General features: G+C 39.8%; 1 long non-coding RNA gene across 1 annotated transcript in view; it reads left to right on the top strand.

Moving 5' to 3' along the window:
* The first annotated feature begins 772 nt into the window (after window positions 1-772).
* The window catches only part of LOC308652208, a 295262-nt gene continuing 270101 nt past the window's right edge, over window positions 773-25933 (top strand). The window contains exon 1 of the long non-coding RNA XR_014022754.1: window positions 773-1305. This is a non-coding gene — a long non-coding RNA (uncharacterized lncRNA). The remainder of the gene's footprint in view (window positions 1306-25933) is intronic.

The raw sequence follows: 25933 nt of genomic DNA on the forward strand, positions 1-25933 counted from the left end.
CGGAGTTCTCACCACCGCGGACTCAGACCCAGGACCGAAGGGCGGGGCCTCACGCACCTGGAGCCCAGCCTTGGCCTTGACCCCTTTAGCTGGCTAGGGGTGCTTCCGCCCAGCTTCAAACACTCCCTCAGGTTCACACCGGGAGAAACTGGGTGCGGAAAGCCAGCCACTTTGCTTTCTTTGCAGCAACTTGTCAGTAGTCAGCGGTAAGAGGACTCGCTTGACTCCTCAAAGGACTCGCTCTCGGGAATTTGCAAGCACGAGTGGAGGCCGAGAGGATCCTGAGAACATCCCAACATCTGATCCCCTGCTACAGGAGCGTGACTATCAACTCTCCCATAAGGTCTACTCCCTGTTCCTCCTAAACCTCCAGCGCAGCTTTTTGAAAGGCGTCCTTTGCATCCTCCAACTCTGGGGAAAGAGTGCCCAACTCCCGCATTTCCATCGCCCTGGCTTCGAGAATCCATTCCCACGTCCAAACTCAACGTCCCTAGTATTCCCGCCCCAACCTGAAAGCGAGCGCCCCCGGCTGTTCACGGCAAACCCTCAGCGACTGTTTGTAGAGAGCTGTTTCAGGCTTCTCTCTGAATCCAGCGGCCGTTCCAATCCGTCCCCGGCCCTGAGGGGCACACGCGCGCGTGCACGCGCGCACACACATACACACACGCACACACACACACACACACACTCACTCACTCCCGCTTACACTCACTTGTCCTCGCTCTCTGCACCCCACCCTCCGCGCCGCTCCTTCGCTGGAGTCGGGGGGGAGCGGGGGGGGGGTGTAGGTGACGTCAGGACTGCAGTCCCGAGGAGAGCGGCTGGAGAGGACTGCGCGCTCTTAGCCAAGGAAGCTGGAGGCGCACTCCGGCAGCGGCGGCTCCCGCGCTCCTCCCTCTCCTCTGCACCCGCTGTCACGCTGCTCACCCTCAGAACCACGCCAGCTACCAGGTGAATTGAAAGTCGTTTCCGGGGGAGGACGGAGAGGGTGCTGCAGTCCTGGCATGCACTAAAACTGCAAGTCGGACAGAAACAACCCAGCAGAGGAGCAGAGCGCGCGGCGCTGGGCGCAGCATCCCTGGGCGAAGGCTGCCACTGTTCAGCTGGCAGCCAAGCGCGGCGGCCAGACCTCCGCCCCGCACTCCGGCCCCGGGCTCGCTCGCCGGAGAGAGACTCCTTTCCCTTCTTGCGCATTTCGCTGCTGCGCTGGTGTGGGGAATGCGAGCGTGGTGGCTCCTTGTCGCCACGGAGCAGCTGCCGGTGCTAGAGCGAGCAGAGGCGAGGGGGCGGCAGCCTCGGCCCGAAGTAAGTGCAGCAGAAGTTTGCGTCGGTTCCCCTGCTGCTCCCCCTGCGCGAGTGGGAGGCACGTCTCCTCCCCTCATTCTCTAAGGAAACTGAGGGGAGACTTACAAAGGAGCCTTATACAGGAGAGAAAGTGAGCATTTCCAGAGGGGGCAAGCACCAGGAGTGGGAAGGGAGGGAGGGGTCCTGGTGGGACCATGGGTATCAAAGGAGGAGACCCTTAATTGGGTTGAGGGACTGGAGAAGAACTCGACCCCGGGATCCCAGGTAGTTGTTTTGCAGGAGCTAAGGTTGAGACTGTCACGCCTCTTCTGGTGACCTTGGCATGCTCCCCTAGAGTGCTGAACCAGGGGGTTAGGGGAGGCTGGAAACGGGTGCGATTAGGCTGTTGCCTTGCTTCTTGGGCTGCGCTGAAGGCGTCGTGCTTCGTGACAGCTGGAAGACGGGACAAGAGGAGAAGCTGGCTTGGAGGCAGCAGGGCTGTAGGGTGGGGATGCAGAAGAGTCTGGACCCAGGGTCTCAGAGTGGAGTGGGTGGTCGGGGCCCTTTGAGGCTCACAAGTCTCGACGGGGACGATAGAGATCTAGGAAGAAGGCAAATGTGATGCTTTGGGTTCTTGCAGTCGATGTTGGGCGCCTTTCAGGGTTCAATCGCTGATTCTTGTAATTGGGCGGCTTCTCTGAGAACAACAGAACTCAGGAGAGCCGAGTGACCGGCAGGGGCCGCGAGCCTTCAGGTTGCCCTTCCTGCCCGCTGCTCTTCCCGCGTTGCCACCGGTCTTTTGGAGCCCTCAGACTGCAAGAGCAGGGCGAGACCGGATCTGCTCAAGAACCCTGGGCATTCTGCTGACTTGTCCTCAGTGCACGATTAGCTCTTTTTGGCTGCTTCTTCAGTAACAGAATTTCCCCAAGGAGATTTTATTCCTGAACTGACAAACTTCTAAATGGTTTAAAAAGAAAAAAAAGTTCATGAAAGCTGCGCTCCTTCTAGGGTCAGAGTCTTAGAGAAGGCAGGGAAGCTAGGAACTGGTATGGTAAGCCACCCTGGTCTCACCTAAGAAGGGGTCTCTGGGAAATTTATATTATATGCGATGAAATGATTCCAGGAAGACAGAGAAACCATATTCTCTGGAAGGACTGTCTGTGCCTAGGAATTGGAAATCCCACTTAGCTTTTGATACCAAGGATGCCAGTTTGGGGAAAGAGGGGAGACAATTAGTCAAAACTCACAAATTAGATTCCAGTGAATTTAAGTCATTTATAACAGATACTGGTCACTCAGTTCCTTCCTTCCTTCCTTCCTTCCTTCCTTCCTTCCTTCCTTCCTTCCTTCCTTCCTTCCTTCTTTCCTTCTTTCCTTCCTTCCATACACCCTAAACACTTTGTAGGGCCAAACTATTTGGTAGGCATTGTGTTAGATGCTGGGACAACAGAAATGACTGATCTGTGGTCCCAGCACTCTGAGGGCTTGCAGTCCATGAAAGAAGTGGTCTGGAAAGAAAACGGAAAAAAATACATGTGCCACAGTGAGGGGACAGGTGTTAACTGCTTTTAACTACAAGGACTCACTCCATTTCATTAATCATGTGGCCCGATGTCTACTAGATTGCATTCTCCTTGAAGCAGAGAAACTGTCATTCATTTTTGAAGCCCAAAGAACAACACTGTGCCAGGCACACAGAGGTACTGAATGAATGGATGGATGGACTTAAATGAATGAATGGATGGATGAATAAATCATAGTTCAAAGTGTCATAGAAAAGGTGTCATGCTGGAGAGACAGGATAAGAAGGAAGAGAATGAGCTGAAAGAGAAGAAGTAAAGGCAACTGGAGAGGGCTAGATAGGGTTCTTAAATATTTGAAAGTATACATTCTTCAACAAACAAGCTTTGTTTTCCATTTTCAAACAATGGACATTATCAGCAGCCAACTCCGTTTCCTATCTATGAGATGCCTACATCTCTGCAGATATTCAGATTATAGATAACATTTATTAGAGTAGTTTATCTGTTAACTTGCCATGAAGAGGTCATAAAACAATGCTCATATGGATATGTTGATAATATGAGTTGGATGTGTCTAGCACAATGGGACAGATTGGAAAAAATATTTTAGAATCACCAAAAAATAGCTCCTTCACACGTCTAGTAATATACTTAATGTGCACATTTCCACCCTTTGTAATTTAAACTGGATTAAAAGATTTATATCCAGATTTTACCTATGAAGATTAAACACGTGTATGCAAGACTTTGCTTGGTTAATGAATGGAGCCCAAGTTAGGGTCGTCAGGTAGAAGGCAGCAAATTCCTAGGTGACTGATGAGGGTTTTCTCCCTCCTTAATTTCATTTTATGTGTGTGTGTGTGTGTGTGTGTGTGTGTGTGTACCAGAAAGCTAAAGTTCATGTAAACTAAACTATTTACTTTTCATTGCTTTTTTGATATTCATCAATTATATTAATAACTCAGTAATTTGAATCAAGAATTTATAGGCAGTAAAGCTGGTTTTAGTTATTGGAACCTTCTCAGTGCTATGTGATTTTTATGATTCGGGGATATTTGTAGAATTTTTGTAAACCTTGTCTTCTCTATAAAATAAGGTGATTTTACTTATGTGATTTCACTAGATATTGAAATTCAGAATATATCAGTGTAAAGTACTACTTATTTTGGTACTTTGTATTCTGTAATATTAATTTAGTATACCAACATTGACAAGAAATGTGTAATCAATGAATAGAAAAAATCCTATATGTTCCACTATTAAGGATTTTGCAGGTATTTTAAGACATTATCAGAGTTCTAGGAAAAGTATTGTGATTATGGATGATTTGTGGTGGCTTAAAAATTATATTTTATGTAAAAATATTTCAGAGATACTCATAAATGGTAGCTAAACTCTGGGATATTTCTTCTGTTGTAGATATTTGATTTGGACTATTTCCAGAACTGCACTCTTAGATCAAATGGCCATTTGAATGAGTCTTGCAGATTTGGTAACAAGTATGTTCTGGGGGAAAGAAGTATATTTTGGAAATATAGTTAGGGTACAGAAATGCTAAGGTTTTTAGGAGTGTACTGTCACAAATTGCCAAGATTGGAAATTATTTAGCTTTATTTTTTCAGATGAGAAAACTGGGGTCTAGAATGGTAAAGGGGGGTCTACATTTCTCAGGATCACATTGAAATGTGTAAGAGTCCTCTGTTTTGCAAATTGTAGGCTTGGGAGGGTATCTAAAACCTGGAGTAATTTAATGGACTTGCTATCCTTGGACTTCAACTTCAACTTTCTCCCGCCCATCCTCCTTTCTTTTCTTCCTTCTTTCCTTTCTTTTTTGGTGCTGGGGATGGAACCCAGTTGTCTTACACATGCTAGGCTTCTTTTCTGTCATTTTTTTTTCCAGTTCATGCCTTCCTCCTGTCTTCATCTCTGAAAGGACCATCTGCCCAGCTGCTACCCCCTCTCACAGCTCCTGCTGCCTTCTTAGGTTCTTCAGAAGACAGAGCGGAAAAAGACTTGGTAAGGATCCATGGCTCCTAGTCTACTCATAGATGTGGTCCTACACCTGTGGAGGAAATGAAGCTTGGGTTGGGTGCTCCCCACACCGTCCTTACATTTTGACACTAATAAGCACTAAAGAACCACAGTTTCAGATCCAGAAGGAGCTTTTGAGATCATCTTAGTCCAAACCCATCATCTTACAGATGAGGAAACTTGGTCCAGGAAATGTTGCAACAGTCATATCACAGCCATTGTGGGGGAATTCCATGGATTCTGTTCTTCCTCCCATTGGTTGCTTGTGTTTTCTGTCTCTACTGAATGGCAAGTGAGCGGCACTAACATTCAATTACTCTATGGCATAGGCTCTGAAGGATGCAACCTGCATTCATGTTCCAACCCTCTCTCTCCCCAGCTATTCAATCATGAGCAAGTTACTTAAGTTGTCCAACACCTTTGCTTCTTTAGTAATTTTTTTTGTTTTATAGGTTATTGCCTATCCATAGGTATAGACATATTTGCTTAAGCTTTAAATCATAAAGCTTTAAGCTCTAGATCATATATTTTTACACAGGAGGGAAATAGCACACAGTTTGGCACACAGTGCACACTAAATAAATATTTGCTGAATAAAGGAATGAATGAACAAGTGAGTGAATGAGTAAAAGAATGATTTTTGAAGGAAAATCAAATCTTAATCACAAGAGCCACACCCTTTTGCAGATTCCATATCTGATGTGCCTTAATGTTCCTTTTGTCAACATCACTTTCTGGATAGGTGAGACCCTGATGTACTTGCATCCCAAACTTGCTACTTCTCTGTTTTCCTCTTAGTAAAAAAAAAACAAAACAACAACAACAACAACAAAAAAAAAAAACACAGCAACAACAAAAAAGTGACAGATACTTTTATTTGGGCCAAAACCCCTGGACTAATCCTTGATTCCTCTTTTTCTCCCAGCTAGCATTTAATCGATTAGCAAATTCTGCAAAGGAACATTGATGATATATTGCAAAGCTGACCAGTTCTCACAACTTCCCTGGCCATGCTTGCATGATTTCTCAGGATTATTGCAATGGCTTCCTAACTTCTCTCTCTGTCCAATTCTTGTACCACTTCACAGTCTTGATTCCACAGACACCAGAGAAATACTACCAAGACACAAGCCAGACCAGGAAACTCTTCTGCTTGCATTTTCCGGTGTCTTCCCATCTATCTCTCGCAGTAAAAGAGATTGACCTTACACCCAGCTGTAAGGTTCTATAATACCTGGCCACTTCCAGTCCTTCAGAGTTCTTCTTCTACATCCTCCTTAATCACCATGAGTCCCCCACACTGACCTCCTTCCTGTTTCTTTAACATACCACACTTGTTCTCATCTAAGCAACTCTCAATTCTCTGTACCTTTGATCTGGAATGTTCTTCCCCAGATACCTGCTTGACCTCATTCCTTCACTTCCTTCCAATCTTTTCTCCAATGTATCTTCTCAATGAGGTCTTTCTTGGCTAATCCATTTAAAACTATATCTTCTAACTCTTTATTCTACTTTCTGACATAAATGATCTTTTTAGACATTGAAATTAAAAACATATACATTTTACTCACTTAAGTTTTTTTTTTTCTCCTCCACTAAGACCATGAAGGAGAGATTTTTATCTATTTTATTCATTCATGTACCCCTCGGGCTTTAAATGCATAGCAGATAGTGGGTGTTCTTCCAATATGTGTTGAAAAAATAAATGGATATAGAGGGGAAATTGTATCTTAGGGTCTTGTTAGAGCAGATAAAGCAATGCGTGTTGAGGCTTAGCAGGGTGCCTGGCATATATTTAATTAGTATAGGGGGTGATGATGAGGAAGACGATCATGATATCATCGATATCATCTATGATCTTCTGGCCTGTTAGTTCCTCTCTTGATCAGATTTGTATTCAGAGGCAAAACTCTTCCAGAATCTTCAGATATTATTTTTGGACATGACCTTGAAGAACCCTTTTGTGCTTCTGGAAATAATTAAGAGCTAGATGAAATCGTCTATTCAAGATATAGTCTAGTCCTTCTGTCCTAGGGCTTTTGGAAAGTTGCATTTGTACATTTTGTCCTCGAGTTAAAGTACTACATTCTCACCATGAGATAAGCAAAAGGAAAACTCAACAGCAAGGGACAAGAACATTGTGTCAAATCTCCCGTATTTCTCCAGTGTCTGTGGAATTGAGACTGTGAGGTGGTACAAGAATTAGACAGAGAGAGAAGTTAGGAAGCCATTGCAATAATCCTGAGAAATCATGCAAGCATGGCCAGGGAAGTCGTGAGAACTGGTCAGCTTTGCAATATATCATCAATGTTCCTTTGCAGAATTTGCTAATCAATTGAATGCTAGCTGGGAGAAAAAGAGGAATCAAGGATTAGTCCAGGGGTTTTGGCCCAAATAAAAGGATCTGTCACTTACTGAGAGGAAAACAGAGAAATAGCAAGCTTAGGATGAAAGAACATCAGGGTCTCACCTATCCATGCAAGTTCTTTTCTAGCAGGGGAAGGATCCTCTTCTCCTAAGAGATCACATCCCATTTCTTAAATGGTAGTGGAAGTGGGAGGCTGGGAATAGTGGCCTCCCAGGGGCCAAAGGTGAAAATCATGGTCTAACTAAAATCACACGGATATTTCTAGAACATTACTTCTTAATGAAGTTACCTTGTTGAGTTAGGATTAAGAACAGAAAGATGAGAGGGAGGAGAAAGGAAGAGAGAGTCTTCTTGGATCAGCTAGTTGGCCACCTAAATTGATTTTGACACATGTCCCTGTCCCTTGCTGTTGAGTTTTCCTTTTGCTTATCTTAACACAAATGTTCTCACTGGTTGCCTCCAGTGAGCAACTTATTTTAGCTGAGACCTGGCAAATTTTAGCTGAGGAGGAGTTGTGAGGCCATATCAATTAACCAATGAAGCATTGCATTAAAAAATGAAAATGAAATAAAATGGCTTCTGTAAATTCATCCCTAGGGTAGGAATGGCCTGTGTGCTAAATAAAAAAGTTCTTAATTGCTTAATAATGGGCTCTACCTGTTTAAGTGCACTGTGGAAGCGCTAATAGGAAATTCTTATGGTTCTACCAGGATATTGTCCTCACGTGTTAACGTTCAGCACCCTGTTATATTTTCATATAAATGACCACACTAAACTATACAGCTCGCAATGTCTTCGAACTCAAAGCAGTCATATTAAAAAAATGGACCTAACAGGTAATGCTTTCAGCTCTGTGGATTCATAATGGTTTGACCTCACCAGAGAAAAACATTCTGTTGTGCCCATTTTTTACTCTAGGAATAGAAAGAGAGCTTTGGGTGTAGTACTTTCAGGTTTCCAGTTCTGTTCTTAGCATGCACTGTAACCTTGTCCAATTTCCATTAGTTTAGAGTCACTTTTCTGGAGCCAGGAAAAGTTACCACAGCAGCAAAAATGGGGCCAACAACCTTGAACTATATCCATGAGAAATCTATTTTCTTTTAACTGTAAAAGAGATGAGGCCAAAACATCTCTTTAGAGGAGAGAGAGAGAGAGAGAGAGAGAGAGAGAGAGAGAGAGAGAGAGAGAAGTGGAGAGAAAGAGATTTGGGGAGGAGATGGAATCTGTACTCTAGGGTAGAAACGCAAATTATCATAATAATAAAAAGAAAGAGGAGGTGAATTTTAGCTTTCCAAACAACTGCTGTACACATTTTTTTTCCTATCTAGTTCACAAACACGTTTTGTCCTCAATGTTCTTCATAAGTAGGTTGTTTGGAACTTTTTTTTTTCTTGTAGAAACAACATTGCATGTGGAATTTAGGTTCTCAGCTGCCTTGGGATAAGCCTGTTTAATTAATTTCTGAGCATTAAAAAAATAACACTGTAGTTTGCTTCCTCATATGGAAAAACAAATCTTAATGAAATAAAATTAATGAATACATAATAAATTAATTAATAAAACCCTAATTTCCATCACATCATACCATGATCTAGATTGGCATTTTTTGTATATAATCTCTCTCAACTGCCGCAGTCAGGCTGGGCACAAAATCACGAGCCACTCAAGCAGGAACAAACTTTATTTTTGAAACTGCCGCCAATGCCCTGTACGCTCCGGGTAAGATTGCCGTCGGACCCACGCGACCCACGTGGCATTCTCCCCGGACTCGAACAGGAAGTCCCTTCTCCGGAATTCCCTCCTACCGCACTTCCCCAACCAATGGGAACTCTCCAGGAGTCCCGTAGCAGGCCGAGGTGGACAGCAGGAGTCCAATATCCATAAGAATGCAGATCTTAACATAATCATATCATCTCAAAGGCTTGCTGGCATCACCTTTCAACCAAAAATGCCATGCATCATATTACTTGGCTGTGGCTCTTAGCACTCAACTCCTTGCTGATTTGTTCAATAGAAGAATGAAAATCTATATATACATATATGCACACATACACACACATATATCTGTATGATGCATACTTAAAATGTAATATAGGTACTCTACCAAATAGGCAGTATTGGATTCCTTTTATTTGCTATCTTTTTACAAGCAAGCTTATACAATGAATGATATTAAACTAATAAAGTGCAAATAAATGAAATCAACATTAAGTTCATAGATAGACATCATTGAGAATTAAGACCCCTGTAAGGCAAATCTCTGTATTTGTACATCCATCAGTGTACTCATGGTCTAAGAGGGTATGGGATGCCATACTAGCCACCCACCTGTGGTTTTCCTGGGACCTCTTTATTTTTTATATATGTATATTTTAAAATTTATTGGCTTTTTTCAGTTATACATGGCAGCAGAATCCATTTTGATATAATTATATAAGCATGGAGTATATCTTTTTCTAGTTAGAGTCCCATTCTTAGGGATGTACGTGGTGTTGGGATTCACTGTGTGGTTTCCATATATGTACATGGGAAAAATATGTCAGATTCATTCCACTCTCTTTCCTTTGTCTTTCCCTCCATTCCCCATTGTATAATCTACTGCACTTCTGTTCTTCCCCTCACCACCCCCTCATTTTGAGTTAATTTCCATATATCTGAGAAAACATTTGACCTTTGGTTTTTTGGAACTGGTTTATTTCACTTAGCATGATCATCTCCATATCTATCCATTTGCTGGAAAATGTCATAAAGTCATTCTTCTTTATGGTTGAGTAACACTCCATTATGTAGATATACCACATTTTCATTATTCATTCATTTATTGAAGGGCACCTAGTTTAGTTCCATAGCTTAGCTATTGTGAATTGAGCTGCAACAAACATTGATGTGGCTGAGTCACTGTATTATGCTGATTTTAAATTATTTGGGTGTATACCGAGGAGTATGGTGATTCCATTCCAAGTTTTCTGAGGAATCTCCATACTGCTTTCCATAATGGTTGCACCAGATTGCAGTCCTATCAGCAGCATGTGAGTGTACCTTTTCCCCCATACCTCACCAACATTTATTGTTACTTGTATTCTTGATAATTGTCATTCTGACTGGAGTGAGATGAAATCTCAGTGTAGTTTTAATTTGCATGTCTCTAATTGCTCGAGATATTGAACATTTTTTCATATATTTGTTTCTTCTTCTGGGAAGTGTGTGTTTAGTTCCTTTGCCCATTTATTGATTTTTTTTTTTTTTTAGTGTTAAGTTTCTTGACTTCTTTATGTATCCTGGAAATTGGTGCTCTATCTGAGGTGCAGGTGGCAAATATTTTCTCCCATTTTTCTAGGCCCTCTCTTCATGTTCTTGATTGTTTCCTTTGCTTTTCAGTTTGATGCCATCCCATTTATTGATTACTAATTTTACTTCTTGCACTTTAGGGGTCTTATTAAGGAAGTCAGTTTGCTGGACCCTTTCTGCACAGAACAAAGGTGATTAGCCTGTTGGAAACTTGCTGAGAGTTCTGATTCTAGTTTCCCCTCTCACCTGTTGGATGCTGTTAGATACAATACCTCTTTTAAGTAGAGACAAAGCAGTGCTTATTTCCTTTCTTTTTATTTCTCCTTCCCTCCTTCCTGCTGATCTTCTTTATCTCTTCTTCATTTTGGCCTCAATCGGTGGTTTTCTACATTTTGACCTCTATGTTCTGGTCTTTTTAATGCCTTCATAGAAAGTATGACCAGTTCTCCCCCTAGTGGTGATCCTGAAATCTTCCTTCCGTGTCCTGGTTAATGCCCAACTAGGTTTCATTTGCTGCTGTCCTAGCATGAGGTCTGGTCGCTGCTTTTCCTTATAGCAGTCTCCAGAGATGGGGGAGTGGAGATTCTGTTGGTCACTGATGTGCACTGATGTGCACCCTAGCAGAGAAAGTACGGAGGGGGGAACTATCAGAGAGTCACTGTGAGCATCAGAAGGGACTCAGACATTGCCCCATGCACTTCCCTATCCACCCCTAGTTTTGCACTGTGGCTTCCATCTGCATACTCCCTCTGGATCAAAAATCTGGTTCAAAGCTTATTCCCTGCCTTCTGCCTTCTGAAAAGTACAAAGATGAGATTTTCAGAAGGTTTTTATTTAGAAACGTGCTGACTCTCTATTGGAGGAAAAAGCCTTGATTTGTAGAGTTTGTCAATTTCTGTGCTGTTAGTATTTTTTATAGTAGCCAATTCCAGCACACCATCAACTGACTTGCAAAACTCTTCAAAATTTAACAATTGGCTGTCATGAATCCGTACAAGCTGTCTCCTGCCCTCTACTAGTTTTATTGTCAACAATTACATAAAAGAAAGACAAAGTTTCCCCCTATCCTCCCTCTTCCACTGCCCTTTTTCAGTTGATAAATATAGAGAAAATAAAAGTTATGGATCAGGGGGTCAGCAACCTTGTTCTATAAAGGGTCGGGGAGTAAATAAATATTTTAGATTCTGCAGTCCACATTTGGTTTTTGTCACACATTGTAAAAAACAATGCTTCAAAAATGTACAAACTATTCTTAGCTAAAAGACTGTTCAAAAACAAACAAACAAACAAAAAAAAACAGGTTGAGTGTTAAATTGGGTCTGTGGGTCTCAAATTGCTGATCTTTGAAACAGATGATTAAAGTGGACATCCGAATTTCAGAGGACTGGTATAATGTGTGTAGGTTTCTGCATTTCAGAGAAAAAGTCCAAACTGAACGAGATGATGCTGAGCATTCACAGTAGACCCCACACAGGCTTGGGTCTCTGTGGGGACAATGAGCTCTGTGAGGGTTGGGATGGGAAGGTGTGAGGACACTGAAGATCCTGAGCTCAATGGTGAATAAGAAGAATATGATCACAAAGTAGTATTTTTTCTTCTCATTTCTTTTTTAAAAATAGTTTTACTGAACTGGGTGCAGCAGCTCATGCCTGTAATCCCCATGGCCCCGGGAGGCTGAGGCAGGAGGATCACAAGTTCAAAGCCAGTCTCAGCAACTTAGTGAGCCTCTAAGCAATATAGCCAGACCCTGTCTTATTTTAACATACAGGGGTTGGGGTTGTAGCTCAGTGGTAGAGTGTTTGCTTAGCATGTGTGAGGCGCTGGGTTCGATCCTCAGCACCTCATATAAATAAATAAATAAATAAATAAATAAATAAATAAATAAATAAATAAATATCCCTTGACAACTAAAAATATATTTTAAAAATAAAAATTAAAAATAGTAAAATATAGAAAAGGGCTGGGAATGTGGCTCAGTAGTAAGTGCCCCTGAGTTCAATCCCTTGTACCAAAACAAAGCACAGAGTTAAAAAATCCATCCATGTAAAGTTCTTTAAAAATATATCCATAAAATTGTGCAACTATCACATTTCCTCCCCCACCCTCAGAAGAAACTGCCACACTCAATAGCAGTCAATCACCACACCTTTTTTACAGTCCATCGCCCTCCCACCCCTCCCCGGCAACTACTAATCTACCTTCTGTCTATGTGGATTTGCCTATCCTGGACATTTCATATGACTAGATACAATATGTGGCCTTTTGTGGTGGCTTTTTTTGCTTGGCATAATGTTTTCAAGTTCAGTGTTTCATGTCGTAGTACACATCAGTACTTTTCTTTTTATGTAGACTACAATAGACTGCAGTGACAGTATTGTAGGGATATGCCAAATACCATTTGTCCATTTATCAATTGATGGACAATTGGATTGTTTCCAAATTTTGGCTTTTATGAATAATGTGGTTATGAAGATGCTTGTACAAGTCTTTGTGTAGAGATATGTATTCATTTATCCTGGGTAGACACCTTGGAGTGGAGTTTTGGGGTAATAGGGTAAATATATTTAGCATTTTGAGGAATTGCCAAACTGGTCTTCACAGCAGCTGTATCATCCTATATTCCCATCAGTAATGTATGAGGGTTCCATTTTCCCCACATCCTCCCCCACATCCGCATCAATGCTTTTGTCTTCTTTTTATTATTACTGTCCTAATAAGTGTAAAGTAGTATCTTTTTTTTTTTTTTCGGTGCTGGGGATTGAACTCAGGGCTTTGTGCATGTGAGGCATGCACTCTACCAACTGAGCTATATCCCCAGCCCCAGAAGTAGTATCTTATGGTTCTGATTAGCACTGCTGGTGATACTGAGCATCTCTTCATTTGTTTATTGGACAGTTGCATATTTTCTTTGGAGAATGTTCATTTCAATTCATTGTTCATTTAATTTTTTTTTTTTTTTTGTAATTGAGTGTATGTGTTCTAGATACAAGTCACATGTCAGAAAGGTCCCTTACTGTGGTTTGTTTTTACCTTTGATGGTTTAGTTTGCAACTCAGAGGTTTTGATATTTTGATGAAAAACAATTTATGTTCTTTTTCTTTCATTGTTTGTGTAATAAATCCAATTTGATTAAGATTTATTCCTGTTTTCTTCTGAGAGAGTTGTAGTTTCAACTCTTGCTTAAATGAGGTCTATAATCTATTTTGAACATGAATTTTTGTTCATGGTTTAGGAAGGCATCTTTATTCTTTTGCATGTGGGTATTCACTTGCTCCAGCATTATTTGTAGAGAAGAATAGACATGTCTTTGCACCCTTGTGGAAATCAATTGACCAAATATGAGTGCTTATTTCTAGACTATCAATATTATTTGTTTGATCTATATTTTGATGCTAGTGCCACATTGTCTTGAATACTGCAGCTTGGTCATAAGTTTTAAAGTTGGAAAATATTGGAAAGTATCCTCTCTCTTCACTCTTATTTTGCAAGATTGTTTTGGCTCCCTGGCTCCCTTGAATTTCCATATACATCGTAGGATTTGCTTGTCAATTTCTGAAGAAAAGAAAAGCAAAGCTGAGATTTTGGTGTGTTGAGTCTGTAAATACATTTGGAGAGTCATGTCATCTTAACAGTATTGGCTCTTTCATTATGTGAACATGAGATTTCTTTCCATTTAAGAACATCTTTAATTTTTTTCGACATTGTTTTGTAGTTTTAAGACCACAGTTTTGTGTTTCTTTTATCAAACTTATTCTGAAGTTGCTTTACTTATTTATTTTTTAATTCTATAGTAAACAATTTTTTTCTCTCAGTTTTATTTTGAATTATTTATTACTAGTAGGTGGACATACAATGGCTTTTTGTATATTGGTCTTAGACTTTCACTGAAATTTTGTTAGTTTTAATATCCTTTTGATAGATTTTAAATCATTTTCTCTATACAAGATCTTGTCATCTGCAAACAGAGATAGTTTTTTCCCCTTTCTTTTAAATCTAGACTCCCTCCCCTTTCCCTTCCTTCCTTTCTTCTTTCTCTTTCTTTTTTAGCTTGATTTCCCTGGCAAGAACTGTAGTATAATGTTAAATAGAAGAGGCCAGAAGGGACATCCTTGTCTTTTTCCTTATTCGTAGGGGAAGCCATCTGTTTTCACCATTTAGTACAATATTAGCTGTCAGTCTTTCATGGATACCCTTTGTCAGATAGAGGATGTTCCTTTTCTCTTCCTACTTTGTTGAATGTTTTTAATGTGAAATGGTATTGGATTTTTGTTAAATGCTTTTTCTGTGTCTATGGAGATGACCATATAGATTTGGTTTTTATTCTGTTAATATAGTTATATTATATTAGTTGATTTTTAGATGTTAAACCAATGTGGCATTGCTGGGATAAATTCCTCTTGGTTGTGTTGTATAAGTCTCTCTCTCTCTCTCTCTCTCTCTCTCTCTCTCTCTCTATATATATATATATATATATATATATATTTTTTTTTTCTTTCTGAATTTAGTTTGTTAGTATTTGTTGAGGATTTTTGTGTCTATTCATGAGGGAGATATTTGTTTGTAATCTCTTCTTTGTTTGGTTTGAGTATCAACGTAATAGTAACCTTTCCCTTCTATTCTTTTATATACTTTTGTCCTAGCCACTTTAGGGACTACCCCAGTTATGAGGATAGGAGAACAGGGAGTAAAGGACGCCTATTGGGTCTCAGGCAGCAGTATGAATATGGGAGGAAGATCTTAAGTAGATTCTTCAGAAGACACGGGATTCTTGGTTGCCCCATGGGCAGCAGGTGGTGGGCCTATTATTGGGGTATCCTATGTAAAGGATGTTTTCTCTTTGACTCTTTTTATACATATATTTATTAAAAATATTTTATGGATTACCTGTTGTGTAGTAAGAAGTAAATTTATTACTAACAAGTTTAAATGAATGTGATTCATGTCCTATTAAAATACAGGTTAAGGATGGACAGACACAATAAAATAATTACAGATTACTTAGAAAGTTATAGTTGTGATGTTTGATGAAGGTGAGCTTCCTGGTGCCTGAGAGCCTGTCATAAGGGGATTTGGCTGGCATTCTGGGGGAGACAGTATGGTCATGCTTTGGGAAGAAATGATAGAAGGCCAGTGCAGGTGGAGGGCAGAGAGCAAAGGAAGGGAAATGATGGGAAGGAGCCAGGGAGGAGGAGCCAGAACACCCAGGGCATGGATTTCTGGTTAAAGTTCTGCATCATTGTATTTAGCTCACTGGGTTTCCACTTTTAAAAATTCTTTGTCTGGATTCACCAGTCTAATTTTTGTTTCAGGTTTTACTTAAAGAAGGGAAATATCATTCATTATTTCTTCTCTTTCCATTTTTCTTTCTTTCTTTATTTTTCATTTTTATGAGACTCAAAATGGAGACAAGAGGGAAATGGAATGGGCTAGGGAATTAAAAAGGTTTTTTTTGTGTGTGTGTGTGTGTGTGTGTGTGTGTGTTTTGCTGGTCATAGAGAGAAGCCAGGAAGAAAAGCAAGGAACCAGGGTTATATTTATTTTATAGTAGGAAAGGAACAATGGGAGCTAGAAGGAACCCATGTGCACATCTGGTCCAGTCCCCTAATTTTATGAGTGACACACGACGGCTCAGAAACTATGGGTGATGTCCCAGTCACTTAGCCAGTTTGCAGAACCAGAACATGAGCCCCATCCCCCTATGTCCCTCTTGAGCACTCTTTCCGCTGGCCTGACTCTTACTCAAGCTGAGCTCTAACAGGTAAGAGGAGTGAGGTAAAGGTTTCAGGTGGAGGAGGACAGATATCCAAAGGCCTGTTGTCAGGAAAGAGTTTGTAGCAGCCATGGCAGATGCCCCTCTTATTGGAGCACCATGTGGTGAGAAGAGACAGTAGGAATGAGGTAGAAGAGTTAGGGAGGGGCCTAGTCACAGAGCCTTGTAGTTGGTAAGGACAGAAGGTTTATTCCAAGTATAGTCTGAAGAGTTTTAAGGAAGGGAGCATTGCAGAAAGATTTATGTATTAAGAAGATGATTCTTCATACTTTGTGGAAAGCAAATTAAATATGGCCAGAGCATAGGTGGAGAGTCTGATATAAGTCCCTAGAAGGTGAGATGGGTGAGGAGAATGGAACAGCCTAGAGGTTTGTTCTGGAGTTAGAATCAATAGAACTTGGAGATGTTACCTTTAAGACTTTGGTGGGAATTCCAAGAGGAAGTGTGATATGCCTAAACTAGAGGGAAAGGGCAGGTGGATTATTCTGGATGCAGATATATTGATTCTTTCATAAGCTTCTGAGATGAGTGACATTTCAGTTAAGGTATCCATGGTTTAACCTGCAGATGTTTCAACCAGATATTGCTGTACCAGCCTGTGTCCATGTGACACTTTGCTTATTTCCTCTGAGGTATCTGACTATAGGAATAGTGAGAAAAAATTCTCAAAGAAAAAAAAAATTCCTGCTAGAGGTATAGCTCACTAATAGAGCATGTTCTTAGCATGTGTGAGACCCTGGATTTAATCTCCAGCAATGCCTTGCCCCTGCCTCCCCCACCCCTGCCCCACCACAAAGAGAAAAAAAAATATGTCTATCTAGAATGACTTTTTAAAAAAAATTAATGGACAGATGTTTACCTATTTTTCAAAGTCTGGCTCAAATATTACTTTTTCTATGAAACCATAAAGTTATTTACAGAGTTACATGGCATTTATTATACCCACCTAACTTTTTAAATATATATATATATTTAAAGAAATGAATAAAGCAAAAGTCCATCAACATCTAAATATATATGTATGTGGTGCTAAGAATTGAACCCAGTGTCTCACACATGCTAGGCAAGGGCTCTACCACTGGGCCACAACACCAGCCCACCTAACACTTTTTACTGTGCTATGTTGTCCTTATTATGCCTAAAATGTTATGGTTATCTATTTGATACATGAGAACCAGGAGTGGTGGCACATACCATAATCCCTGCAATTTGGGAGGTTGAAACAGGAGGGTCACAAGTTCAAGGTCTAATCAACAATTTAGCAAGACCCTGCCTCAAAACAAAAAATAAAAAGAACTAGGGATGTAGCTCAGTGCTGAAGTGCCCCTGGCTTCAATCCCCAGCACCAAAAAGAAAACAAAAACAAAAAACAGAGATATGAAGGCTAGAGAGGTTAAGCAATTTTCCCAAGGTCACAAAGAGGCCATCTGGGTGCACAGTGCACGGTCCAAACACTCAGCCACTACTCTGTGTTTTCTTTAGCTGGGAACTCTTTGGACAGAATGGCTGATTTTCTTTTGCTTCCAATCCACAGACACATTGAAGGAAGGAACTGTGTTGCTTACTTTCAAATCCCCAGTGTTTGATACAAAATAGATGCAGAATGAGTGAAGGAATGGATGGATGGATGAGGGATGACGGACGGCAAGTGGCAGGAGTGGAATGGGGCCTTCTGTTTTCATATGGAGGCTGCACATTTTCTAGGCCACAGCGTCCCTGAGCTGCATTCTAATTCAGGCCAGTGCAATATCTGACTTTGCCATCATATTCTTTAAAAATTTCCATTAATCTTTTGGTGTGTTCTGATCAAATAATGCCATTCCCCAGATGATGAAGCATCTGCATTGGCAGGTATTATGCTCTTTAACACAGTTACTTTTTTGTCACCAAGGACATTTCTTCATCTGATATTGATTTATATATTCAATTATGAATGCCATAAAGACAACTATCTGTAGCTAATGAGGATTATATTTGCTCAAGAAATTATGACAATCTGAACAATACAGTACAGACTTGTTCATCCAACATGAATTAAAAGGAGTAGCCTCACTGATCATCATTCACAAGGCTTTTTGTTCTGTGCTGGTATGAGGTTAAGAAATATTGGATGCTGTGATTTTACTGTATTTAGTGTCAAGTGGTGAAAGTATTTTTGGAAAATTCATTATGTCTTGCAGACAGTTCAAGTTGTGTTGAACTTTTGCTCAGTATAGATTTATGTAGGTGTGCCCTGATTTTGAAAAATTTGTCTTCCCAAAATTTGAATTACAGAATAGATAACATAAGAAACAAACTCCATCACAAAAGAATCTCCAGGTAATTCATCATGTATCTATGGAGTGGGAACAACGAATCCAGGAGACTGGGTCACCATCTACCTTTCTCATTCTCTGGCATCTGATCAATAAAGCAAACCAACCAAGCAGGATTGCTGGCTTGATAGAAGATATGAATAGTGGGTTTGCTTGTTCATATAATCCTCAGTGCAGAGTTCTGTAAAATCTACATTAGAATATATACTTTAGGCTTTATCCAAAGTCAGGGGTTTTACTCCTACTTTTTATCTAGAATTGAGTCCCTACAGCTCAGGTGTGCTCACAGAGCGGGGGAGGAAGATGGGACCAGATCCTCAGTGCTGACCCACCACCACCTGCTTAAATGTGAATGAGTCTGGAAGACTGGTTCCAGAAGGAAAGCACGCTGGGCAGAGCAATGCCTGACACATGCAATGTCCATGTCCTGCTGTTATGTTCAAATTCAGGACCCCCCAAAGACCACCAGAGACCAAGATTGATGTAAGTAGCAAAGAGGTGTTTATTGCAAGCTAGCTCGGTCCTCCGCACACACAGCAATTGGTGACGCTGAGGCCCCGAGCCCAGGGTTTGCAGCAGTTTTATACACTCTTTGGGGAAGGCAGGGACTTCACATACATCATAGCATCTCTTAGCAAATCATCACACACCGGAGTGCTCTGTGGGTCTTTCCAAGGACAAGGGTCACGCCCCCTTCCTTGGACAGGCTTTGCTCTGAGGTAGAGGCTGGTTTTTCATTACCTTATGTGGATAAAAGGACTTATATATATGTTAAGGATCTTGAGATGGGGAGATAAACCTTGACTATCCATGTGGGCCCAATGTAATCCCAAGAGTTCCTGTGAGAAGGAGGCAAGAGCGTCACAGCAGGTGACCTCCACATGTGGAGGTGGAATGAAGGAAACGGAGGTCAAGCTGATTTAAGCCATGAGCCAAGGAATGTAATCATGGTTATTTGTTTTAGCAGCAATAAGAAACTAATACAGAAGGTTTGAGGACCTACCCAGATGCACTTACTATAGGCAACATATAGACACACAAAGAAACATAATAGACACACAAAGAAACATTCTTTAGTTCTGAGTCCAGAAAGGGAAAGGAGAACAACCCTGCCCACTAGGAAATGTGGTCGTTATTGTCACGCTTCTACAAACCAAATCAACCACTCTCCTTTGCAGGGATGGAGGGAGAGAGGGAAAACAGAAACTCAATAAGGTGTCTTGGTGGGAATCAGTTTAACCTCAGGAATTGGAGGATTCTACAACCATAGGAGGACAGGGGAGCTAAGCCCAGGATGACTGCTTTCAGAAAATGAGAAGTGTGGAAATTGCAGGGAAAGCTGCTTACTGTGTGAGTCTCAGGAGGAGAACAAATCTAGACTTGAAACCTCCCTTCTGTTGCCTGCTGACACCCATGAGCCTACAGTCACCACAGGAGGATAAAGACTTTCATCTTTCACATCTCACCTGAGGACCTCTCAATGGTGGGCTCCTAGGGACCACAAATAGTGGAGAAATGTAGTTTCTAGACTTTCCTCCCAAAGGTCAAGGGACAAACTATAAAGTATTGATGTAATCTGCCACAGAGGTAAAGATATGGTAGAAGTTTGCTTCTTTATAATTTGATGAAAGAAGGTAGAAAGAGGAACATTATCATCCCTCCCTGCAATTCCCAGTCCTGTGTTCTGTCTGACCCATGGGGACTCCATAATGGTTCATTCATCATCACAAGAGCCCCAAACATCTTGGCAAACCCTTTAAGATCTTAAAGAGCTGAACAATCCACTCTGTCAAGAACAGATAGGAGATAGATGTGAAATTGAGTATTAGTGGTTAAATTTAAAATGATTGTGATGTGATTGATTTCCTGTAAATTAACAGACATCAATTTTGAACCTACTTTATTTCAAGGGCATTTTTCTTTGAAGCTTTTAACAAATAATTAAAGCCAAATTAATATGCATTGCAAATGTCAGGAACATTTGAATTTTATTTTCAGAGGGACTTGAAACTTCTGTGTTTACTGTGAAAAATCACATTATGGTGCCATTATTTTTACTTTTTATGATGAAGATACACATGCCACTGTTATCTAATTATTAGTGACTAATAATACCATTTAATTAAATAATAATAAACGCAGTATGCCATCTTTCTTATTTTGCTCTCAATGTAGAAGATTTACATATTACCTATTCAAATTTTAATTGCCTCTTAAAATTATGTAGAATTGCTTCTGGTCCACTCAAAGCAGCCCAGAGGGTGGAACTCAGCTTGCAGGTATTTTCTGCAGTTTGTGTCTCAGAAGATTAGGGCAGAACAGCTGCAGTTCACACCAGGTGGTCAGTAGGTATCTCTAAAAACTGAGGAGACAAGTTGACCCAAGTTTTCAGGTCATGAACAAAGGGTTTATAAAGAGTTAAGGAGAGATGTGTTATTGATTAATTTAAGAATCAGCCTTTGATAAATCCTTTCAGCCATTGTGAAAAAAAAAAAAAAAAGAATCAGAAGATAGAAATTCAGGGAGCAAATTGCTAGAAAATCACTGAATAGAAACTGTTTGAAGGGCTGGAGTTATGGCTTAGTGGTAAAGCACCTGTCTCGTGTGTGTGTGAGGCACTGGGTTCGATTCTCAGTACCACATATAAATAAATAAATCAAATAAAGATCCATAGACAACAGAAAGAAGGAAAGAAAGAAAGAAAGAAACTTCTTGAGTCTATCATATTTTGGACTGCATTTATCTGCTTAGACCTTTGACTGTCTTTTTCAGGCCCACCCAGCCTAGGTTCTGGTCTGATAAACTGTTTGCCCTTGGATCTCTGCACCCCCCTCTCTATTATCAGTGAGTAATTTCTGCATTTCTAAGACAATAAGGTCCAAATCAAGAGTTAGTGGGGTCAGTTCCCAGGTGAACTGTCAATCATTTCAGATGTATTTTAACAGAGATCTTGTTTTAATCCTTCCAATGGATCAGTCTAGTTCATAGCCAGATGAACTATCCTGGACAAGAAAGTAGGTTCTTTTAAAAACTGCATGTCTGCAAACATTTCCATAGCCCTGTGCATGTTTACCAGGCTCATGGAATGATTATTTCAATTGTGGGAGCCATCCTACCCATCACATGTTCAGTTAATATGAAAATTCTGCTCTTGTGTAGTGTAATTGTTAATGTTCTGTCTAATTTCTCTTTGTCTAGGAGCCTTACTAATTTGAATGGATATATTATTATCATTATTAGCTATTCTTAAATGAGACAATCCATTAAAACCCTTCAGTATCTCTAATAAAGGTTGTCTTTAATTTCTTCTAGAATTTGTGATATAACTCTGGAGGTGAAGGCATTCTAAAACACAGTCAACTTAAGAGTACTCTGTTGTCCAGCAAAATTAATATTTCATGATTGCCTATTTCTGGCACCCTGAGAAATTTCATTTATATCCCTTATTCAAACTACTCTCAAATTTGTTCAGCTCAGAACTAGCTTCTGAATTCAGAAACACACACACACACACACACACACAAACACACACACTGATTATTAAGTAACTCACCCAGCTATTTCATAGACACCTTATACTTAATATGTGCAAATCTTCTTCAAACCTGCTCTTTCTTCTATATTTCCTGGCTCAGAGATTGATGGCAGCTGATTATTCAAGTCTGATAACTGAACTTATCCTAGATTTGTTTTCTTCTACCTTTTCCTATGTTTAATTAGTACCTTCTAAATATCTCTTTCCCCTTCCTTTTCTCTCTGTCCTTTCTGTCACTGCATTACTGCTTTGCTCATGATGTTTCATCTGGAACTATTGCTGAAGATGTTCTTGCTAACCACTTAGGGAATATTTTTCAGAAAGCAGATCTTAAGAGCAAAATTTGTGCACAGGAATTTGTTAAGGAATTGCTCTTAGGGGAGACTCTTGAGGAATGGGGAAAGAAAGAAGGATTAGGGAAGAGAAGAAGGCAAGCAAGGTTGACCCACAGGCAAAGTTCTGAAGAGGGTAGCTTCTGCCTGATCCTATAGATGGGGGTCATGTTATGACTTCAGTTGAGTCCTTTCTTCCTACATACATGCATATATAATTACTTGCACTTTCTTGAATATGCTGTGCCTCCTTAAGACTCCTGCCTTTTGACTTGCTGGTCAAAACCTGACCTGAAATATTCTTCTTTCATTTTCTTCTCACTTGACTTCTGGACAAAAAGTGGCTACAGAGTTCTCTTCCAACTCTCCTGTGTGATGCCTTTGGGGCCAATTCAATAAGGTGTGTGGATGGTGGTTTCTGTCATGCTGCTTACAGCACAGTGCACTGACTTCTATTATAATAGTGACTCCTCTGCGTTGTTAGGTTGCTTGCAGGTCTGCCTTTGCTCAGGATGATGAAAGAAAGAGAAAACTCTTCATTTTTATCCCTTTGGTGTTTAGTCCACTGCTTGTTGAGTCAATGAAATGAGTGAAAAGGAAAAAAAAATTGATGAATGTAATGAAGGTACTATGACCTGAGTGTATAGATATTATATCTTGAATAATTTCATTTATTAGGAGCTTGAGAGTTCACTAGAATACGTGATGTAAATAAAACCTGTTTTAAAACGCTTATTCTTTCCTTATTATTATGTAACCTAATGGTAAAAGTTCCATCAATTTTAGAGTCTCTTTGATGTAGCTATAAGATTTTACATTTATTTAAAGATTTACCAGCTGAAGTTTCAAATATATACAAGAGAGAATTAAGCAGATAACATGCAAATTTCAGAATTTCAGTTTTATATATGTACATATAATATATGGCTTATATATTATATATAATGAATAATATAAATATATATATATTTTACATATATATTCATTTTCTCTCACCTATAAATTTTTTTAAATACATTTTTTAGTTGTAGATGTACACAATACCTTTATTTTATTTATTTGTGTGGTGCTGAGGTTTGAACCCAATGCCTCACACATGCTAGGCAAGCGTTTTACCACTGAGGCACAGCCCCTACCCTTCACCTATAAATATTTTCTTTTTGTTCCCTACACATATACTCTTCAAAATTAGGTAGAACTGATTTTAAAGGAAGAAAACACATTACACAATTTAATTTTTAAAATCAAACTTGTCCATGAAAGAAAAGCAAAATGTACATGACGCTTTAATTTTTTTTACAACATTTTATTTAAAAAAATAAATGTCATTCCTCGGTTCATCAAAATGAACTTTAAAAGCCACAGTCTTTAAAAAGTAAATGGCTTTGTTTTAAAGGGAAATGCTTGGCTCCAATTTGCAAGTTAATGGTTGAATTTTCGCCTTACCAGTGTTAAGGAATCAGAAATTGAGGCACAAATAATACGAATGGTGTGTTTCCATCTTGAAAGGCATTATCACTCTTTTTATTCTTTAAATAAGCTTTTATGGAAACATTCTGACTAATGCTGTATACAAGAAATTTATGCTCATATTTTCATTAGATGAGAATATGTCATTAAAACATATGTACATAATAGACTCTGTGCACATAAAATGAAACAATACTGTGCTCAGGGCATTTGGAAAGTTTCTCTTTATAAAATAAACGAACAATAGCATTATTTAAATCCATCTGAAACAAAGCTCTGATTTACGATATAGGCCTTCATTTGGGGTCATTGAATTCCCTTTGTATTGGTTTTTTAGGCATAACATTTTCTAATAGTTCTAAACAGACAAACTAATCAACATAGTTCTCTTTTTTTCCCAGGAGAACTGTGTTGCTCCCTTGTGCTAAATAAATGCAATCGGCAAAAAAATTTGGACTACAAAGCATAAATTAAGACATAAATTCAATACACACATTTGGGTCCACCTGCATTTATAAAGTAAACCTGCTTTGTCTTTCCTGGGATAAAATTAAAATTGTAGGGTTCTAAAGTATTATGTTTATAACTAACTTCTCCATCTTGAGACTCCCTCCTCTTCCTACCTCCAACATGGACTGAACCATAGAAGACTGAACAATTTTATAATGTCAATCAATGGGAAAGTTGATATATATATAGATATAGATATATAGATATATAGAGAGAGATATAGATATTTATATGTACATAAGAAGAAAGAAACGTTTATGTGGCTTTATTTATTAAAGACTTCTTTAAGGAAAAAAAAAAGATTCCAAATGATAGTTTTATAAGGCAGAACCCAAAGTACTTTCTAACATTTTTTTCTTTGCCAATATCCATTGTCCTTTTAGGTCCTAATTTTCATTTCCTTACACTTTAAATCCCTTACGTAGAGGGCTTATTTAAGCTTATCCTCACCCCTTGTGCCTGTCTGTCATGGTGTATATTCATGTTTCACTCATTGTAAAAAGAAGAAAAAAAAAAGATACACAGAAATACATTGTTAAACAAAATAAGAGGCAAACAAAAACAACACACAAAAATCAACAAGTACATGAAAAAATGCTCACCATCTCTAGCAATCAGAGAAATGCAAATCAAAACCACCCTAAGATACCATCTCACTCCAGTAAGATTGGCAGCCATTATGAAGTCAAACAACAATAAGTGTTGGCGGGGATGTGGGGAAAAGGGTACACTTATACACTGCTGGTGGGACTGCAAAATGGTGAGGCCAATTTGGAAAGCAGTATGGAGATTCCTGGGAAAGCTGGGAATGGATCCACCATTTGACCCAGCTATTGCCCTTCTCGGACTATTCCCTGAGGACCTTAAAAGAGCTCACTATAGGGATACGGCCACATCAATGATTATAGCGGCACAATTCACAATAGCTAGACTGTGGAACCAACTTAGATGCCCTTCAATAGATGAATGGATAAAAAAATGTGGCATCTATACACAATGGAGTATTATGCAGCACCACTGAGAAATGACAAAATCATAGAATTTGCAGGGAAATGGATGGCATTAGAGCAGATTATGCTAAGTGAAGCTAGCCAAGCCCTAAAAAACAAATGCCAAATGTCTGCTTTGATATAAAGAGAGCAACTAAGAACAGAACAGGAAGGAAGAGCATGAGGAAAAGACTACAGTAAACAAAGACGAATGGGGGGAGAGAAACGGAGAGAGAAGGGAAAGCATATGGAAATTGTAGGAGACCTTCAAGGATACACAAAATTATAAGAGGTTATGAGGGGCAAGGGGGAGGGGGAAAAAGGGGAGAGAATTGACCAACAGCAGAGGAGGTAGAGAGGGAAGATGGGAGGGGAGGGGAGGGGAGGGGGGATAGTAGGGGATAGGAAAGGTAGCAGAATACAACAGTCACTAATATGCCATTATGCAATAATGTGAGTATGTAACAGATGTGATTCTGCAGTCTGTATTTGGGGTAAAAATGGGAGTTCAAAACCCA

This window comes from Spermophilus citellus, assembly GCF_964194105.1.
Source record: "Spermophilus citellus genome assembly, chromosome: 6".
Classification (NCBI taxonomy): domain Eukaryota; kingdom Metazoa; phylum Chordata; class Mammalia; order Rodentia; family Sciuridae; genus Spermophilus; species Spermophilus citellus.